General features: G+C 42.3%; 1 long non-coding RNA gene across 1 annotated transcript; it reads right to left on the bottom strand.

Annotated features, from left to right (window-relative positions):
• Positions 1–3129: 3129 nt before the first annotated feature.
• LOC122772144 lies at positions 3130–5346 on the bottom strand. The gene is made up of 3 exons (XR_006360748.1): positions 5266–5346; positions 4479–4554; positions 3130–3601 (listed from the first exon to the last, which is right to left on the bottom strand). It is a non-coding gene; the product is annotated as an uncharacterized LOC122772144 (long non-coding RNA).
• Between the last annotated feature and the right edge of the window lie 382 nt (positions 5347–5728).

Consider the following 5728-nt stretch of genomic DNA (forward strand, 5'->3'; position numbering starts at 1 on the left):
TAGTTTGGGGAAGGTCCTTCCTTTTTCAAGCATGACTAACAATGACCGTAGAGGCTTGGTCGGGTACGTTGGCGTGGAAGAACTGACCTCGGTCCCATTTAACACCTTTGGGATGAACTAGATTGCAGATTGTGAACTAGGCCCTCTCAGTTAACATCACTGTCCGACCTCAGAAACGCTTTAATGGATGAGTATGCAACCTTTCCACAGACAGACTACAACATCGAAGTAGAAAATCTTCACAGAAGAGTGGAAGATGTTACAGCATCAGCTGGGGACAGACACCTGTATTTAGTTAGTGAACAAAAAGGCACTATAGATATAGAAATACATGCCATTCACCATTACCTCCTGAGCATTGTTATTGGGGACTGTGTCTGACATGTTAGACCCTGTATAGAAAAATGTTGCATTACAATCCCCTATCCCGTAGCCCCTGAACGGGCCTGGATTGACTTCCAAAGGAAGCCCATCCTTTGCCTAAAAAGGCTTTGGACATTGAGATTAGTAGTCTGGCATTCCCTGAATGTAGTTCTACAAGTCAAGAAAGGACTCTGCTTTAGCTCTTCTGTCCTGGATTTGGACATAACTGGATGTGTACAAGGCGGTATATAGTGGCTAGCGCTGTTGCTAGCACTGTTCTGGCCGTGTGTGTGTGGGGATCTTCTCTGGTTTCCTTTCACAGTCCGAAAACATGCAGAGGATTATTAGACCTTCTATGATGTCTGTAATTGTGTACGTGACAGTGAATGCTTGTCTCTGTATGTTTGCCTTGTGATGGACTGACGGCCTGTCCAGGGGTGGAGTGGCTCAGTGGTTAAAATCTGTACCCAGTGTGCAAAAGACATCATGGTCGCAATGGTCGCAAGTTCGACTCCACCCCTGGCTGGTTGTGCTCAATTCCATTGTAAGTCGCTTTGGATAAAAGCATCTGCTAAATGATATGTAATGTAATGTGTAACCTGTCATTCAACCTATGTCAGCTGGGTCTGGTTTCTGGCTGCCTCATGACCCTTAGGTGGAGGATAGACAATGAACATCCAAAGGTGAACAGTAGGCCAGTGACACAGCAGTAACACATAGGTACATGAAACACTGGGTGGACGAGTACATTATGTTACATTTCATTTGTGACAGGCAGGCACTTACGTTATCTGGCATTCAAGTACTGCATTGGACCTTAAAGGTCTTGTTTTATAGGTCATTTATTGGTGCTGTAGTAGAGACCAGTCTTGGCCTCAAGACCACTTTTGAGAAGGTCTCATCTTGTCTCGGACTCTGAATCTTCCAGATTCAATTATGTCATATACTGTAGGACTTGAAATTTGTGGAATTCCACACAGGATTATTATCCAAAAAGAAACATAGCTTTCCTTATGCGATATTTTTCTTCTCATTAAAAGATTGCATTGTTTCAAGAAATAATTTCCTCCACACAAAATGACTCTAAACCTTGTAGTACATATGCCAGGCCTGCATGTGGTGCTGTAATGCTGCTACAGAAATACACCAATAACAGAGAAGGAGACACTGAATGTGCGCATAAAGCATATGCAAACTTTCTTTTTAAATAAAGCTTTACATGTCATTGACCAAACAATCTCCTTAAGACAAAAAGCGAAAGACAATGATGACAAAGACAGGGACAGCAAATGCAGGCGTAAGAGAGAGGTGGGACGATGACATCAACGTTTCCCAAGGTAGCGTTATTGGATGTATACAAAATGCAAAGGTGGTATTTTGAGATTTTCTAACTCTGGGACCCTTTTTTCAAACACAGCATTTAGGGCTCCCTTAACACTGGTTCCATGTGGATACAAAACTGGAAAAACTTAAGCAGATTTACCCTTAGAATCCCTGTCACTGAAAACAGCTGATAAGTTGTCAAGCTGTTTTCTATTTGCATACCTCAATCACAAAGCATGTATTTCCAAAACAGCATCACACACATATTGTAAAAGTGTCACAGCGGAGGCTGCATTTGCCTGGATATTAGCAGATGGGACGTTACTTCATTATTGCTAATTTTAAGTCCAAAGATAAATATATGCTGCATGCCAAGTTATAATGTCTTGTGTACTTTCAGTGTGGTGAGAAGGCACGACTCTGTACTTTGCAGAAAAAAAAAGATTTGATCTCCAAAATGTATCTAATAAAAGCCGAAGAAGCTCTCCTCTTCTAAAGAGCTTTCTATTTTTGTTTTGATGGATGTGTCCAGTGTCACTGACATTAGAATGGAGTGCGTGGTTTGGGAGAGAGCTGGGGCTAACGTTACACTTCATATTAGTAATGTATTCACTGTAATGGATTTAGTGGATAATCAATATTTCGCTGCAGTCCTTGCTCTTGTGCCAACCTAATGTGGATGTGGCGCATTGGTCTTGGATTTATCAGTCTAGAATTTTGCTTCATGTCCAGCCCGGGAGTTGTCATGTGCTCTCTACTTCACACTCATACCAATTAGTTAGATGGGTATAAATGGGCCAGTGTCGTGAGGGCATTACACAAAGAATGATTAATTATTTCCTCTCCAGTGCATTTGTTTTCTGTGATGGCTTCCTGGGTATTTTTGTCAGTGAGAACACACTCACATTCACTGAAGATGAGTATTATTTCCCCTGTAAATTCGATATGCTTTAACATATACGGTACTAAGAAACAGTTTAGGGAGATGAAAGTGAAAACTACGCTTGTTTTTAAGGACGCCGAAAGGTCGTGGATCTAGCTGTCCTTTGGGACTCAGAAGTATCTTGATCCATATATGGTTAAATGCCTGTTTTCGTTGTGCCCTGGTTAAAATGGGCATGATATCGTATATGCATTAGATGTCAAAATTACTCTCAAATATTGACAAAAAGTGAACATGTTGGCTCAATCGTACACTGAATTCCCTCACTTTAGAGGAATGTATTTTTGCTTTACCCAGAAATTGCTTTGTTTTACCTTTTAACTTGATGCCTACACAATGTATTGCATCCCAGCTTAGTGTCTGCTGCTTGTATCTGCACCTCGTGTCTGTATCTTAGCAGCTGTGCTCCCCAACCACAGAAGAGAGCACTGCAAGAGAAGCACGGAAATGAAAGATTCTTGTACTCTAATATCACAAATTAGCACCAAGTTACCATTACATAATGTGATGAGGAGAGAAGATGCAGAAATGAACGAGAGGAGTAAGAAAAAAGTAAGAGAAAGTATTGAAGATGCAGTAGATTCAGCGATGTTGTCCAGTTCTTGCCATTTGGTTGTCTTCATCTGGTCTTCTCTGTGAAGATAGTTCTGTCATTTGGTCATCTGTAATTTGTTTGCGTTTTCATTGCTAAACCTCATTGTATTTAGGATTAGACTTGCAAGCAATGGTGTGTTGTGGTTCACCAAAGACAATGTTTCTCAGCTTAAGATTGCAAAAAAATGTAGGTCTTGTAGTAAGTCCGCTGCCCCGAACTCATCTGAGATAAAGTGAGAGTGGAAACATGTTCTCCATATTTCAGCTTGTTTTGGGGGAAAGACGGATGTCAGATTCAGTGTGCTGAAAGGTGTAAGGAGGTGCATCAGTGCCCGTGTCATGGTTGATCTGGGTATGGCACCACTGATGCAGAGGCTTCTATTGGAATAAAAGATACATATGCTCAAGATAGCTCCATAGCTGTTTCAGCCGGACAGTGCCAGGCCTCATTCTGCAGGAGTTACAATAGTGGGGCTTCATTTACATAGCATGCATGCGTTTGACTGGCCTGTCTGCAGTCCAGATCGTAGCAATGCTGACTTACCACTGAGTTTAATCCCACTGAAAAGACCCCACACAGCACCAGGTAAAACCTGCATGGAGGAGAATGCTGAAAAACAGCAACCTTCTATTTCTCCGATAATGAGGTGTCTACAACCACAAACTGAAAAGAATAAAATAAACACACACACACCACTTCATCTACAGCTTAAAGAGTTAAGGTGCAAAGTTGCGGCAGGCGAATGCTAACGAATGCACAATTAACTTGGAGGCTGGCCTCCTTGTCCTAAAGGAGGCCCCTACAAAGAGAGGAGTTGCTTTGTTGGCGACAGGAAGGCAAGCTGAAACATTGGCTTCAGTGTGATGGAGGGTGCGAGGAAGAGGAGGAGATGGATGGAGGAACAGCCAAAATACTGTGGTGGCATAAGAGGAGGAGTTGTGCTGTAAACAAAAAACATCACAACATCCCAGAACAGAGGCTAAAGGAGGAAGAGATGTGTGTGAGGAGGACAACATGGACACACCAGAAGGCAGAGCAGTACTAGGAAGAAATTAGTGGAGAATAATGAGAAAATGAAAAGGGGAAGAGGAAGAGGAGGATGCAGGTGTTTGGCGGCTGCACTTGACACTGAACTAAAGGATTTATGAGTTGATAAGAAGTGTCTTCTCATCTCAGAGAGAAAAAGATGTGGCAGCACAGACACAAGCAGGTTCAGTACAGTAACTTAAATATAGTGAATGACAAGAATTATACCTGATGGTGGCAGGCATGATGGGATACACCGTGAGACCAGACCACAGACCATCTGGCATTGAGTGGGGGAACCTGGCTGGTAAAAGTAAAGACATATGGACAGGGGATGAGAGTGGAAAACAGGTGAGCAAATGGATATGGAGACAAGAAAATAAGTCTGGGGACATCTAGTGGGCAAATGGAGAATGACAGATGACCTTACTGGAGGGAACAAGAGACAAATGCTTGCTCATTTGGATTATCCTTTATCCACCTGACAGTTTTTTTCATCATAATTGATGAAGTCAAATAAAAGATAAAATAAGTTCTGTGCTGCCGCACCACTGTCGTGCTGTTTCATGAGATGGTATCGTTGAAGCAGTCAAAGGTTACAGTCAACATCAATATGGGCCATTATAAGTCCGCAAACAATACAGACGATGTAAAATTTGCAATATATCGATCAAAATATTATTTGTCATATCACATGATTTGCTGTTTCATAAGCGGTAAGGACAAGACATAGGAACAACGAAAAAAAACAATGATGGTGGCAGGAGGTTGGAAGGAAGGGAAGGGGGGGTCGAACAAGAGAGTGAGGCTATAGAGTAAAAGTTTGAATTGAGGACCTAGGGAAGGAAGGAGAAAGGAAACAAGAGACTGAAAAACTTAAGAATGGCAGAAAGGAAACATAAAAGGAGGAATGAGGAAGGAGACGAGGCCATGAACCCGACACCGCTTTGCATCCAAGGACAAACTAACACTCCCTCTCATTCTCTCATTCATACCGGCCTTGATCTATTCTTACTGTAGAGCTTCTGGAGTGCCTGCTCAAATGGTTTGCCATACTGCCCTCGCCACACATCATTTGTTAACAGGGAACCCAGAGTTCTTGTGGTTGGAGAGCAGAGCTGCATAGCAACCCCACAGCACTTCCTGTTGTGCCTGGGGGGTTGAACGCCGGTTCCCGTTGTTCACTGCGGTGCCCTCTCTGCCTTCAGAAAAGCAGCTGAGAAGCAGTCCACTCACAAACAGCTTTGTGTTTCATTGTGAGGAGAAGAGAAATGAGCAAAAAGCAGAGCACCTTCATTTCACATGCAGTCTTCAACAGGCTGGGACTTCTGGTTATTTTGGAAAGATGGTGTAGTGACACTTTGTTACTGTACTTAAGTATGAATTTCATGTAACTGTACTTTGTCATTTATATTTCTAGTAACGTTTACTTTAACTTTTACTACCTTTCCAAAATAAATTGTGTACTTTTACTCCTC

The sequence above is a fragment of the Solea senegalensis genome, linkage group LG7 (genome assembly GCF_019176455.1).
Source record: "Solea senegalensis isolate Sse05_10M linkage group LG7, IFAPA_SoseM_1, whole genome shotgun sequence".
NCBI classification, from domain to species: domain Eukaryota; kingdom Metazoa; phylum Chordata; class Actinopteri; order Pleuronectiformes; family Soleidae; genus Solea; species Solea senegalensis.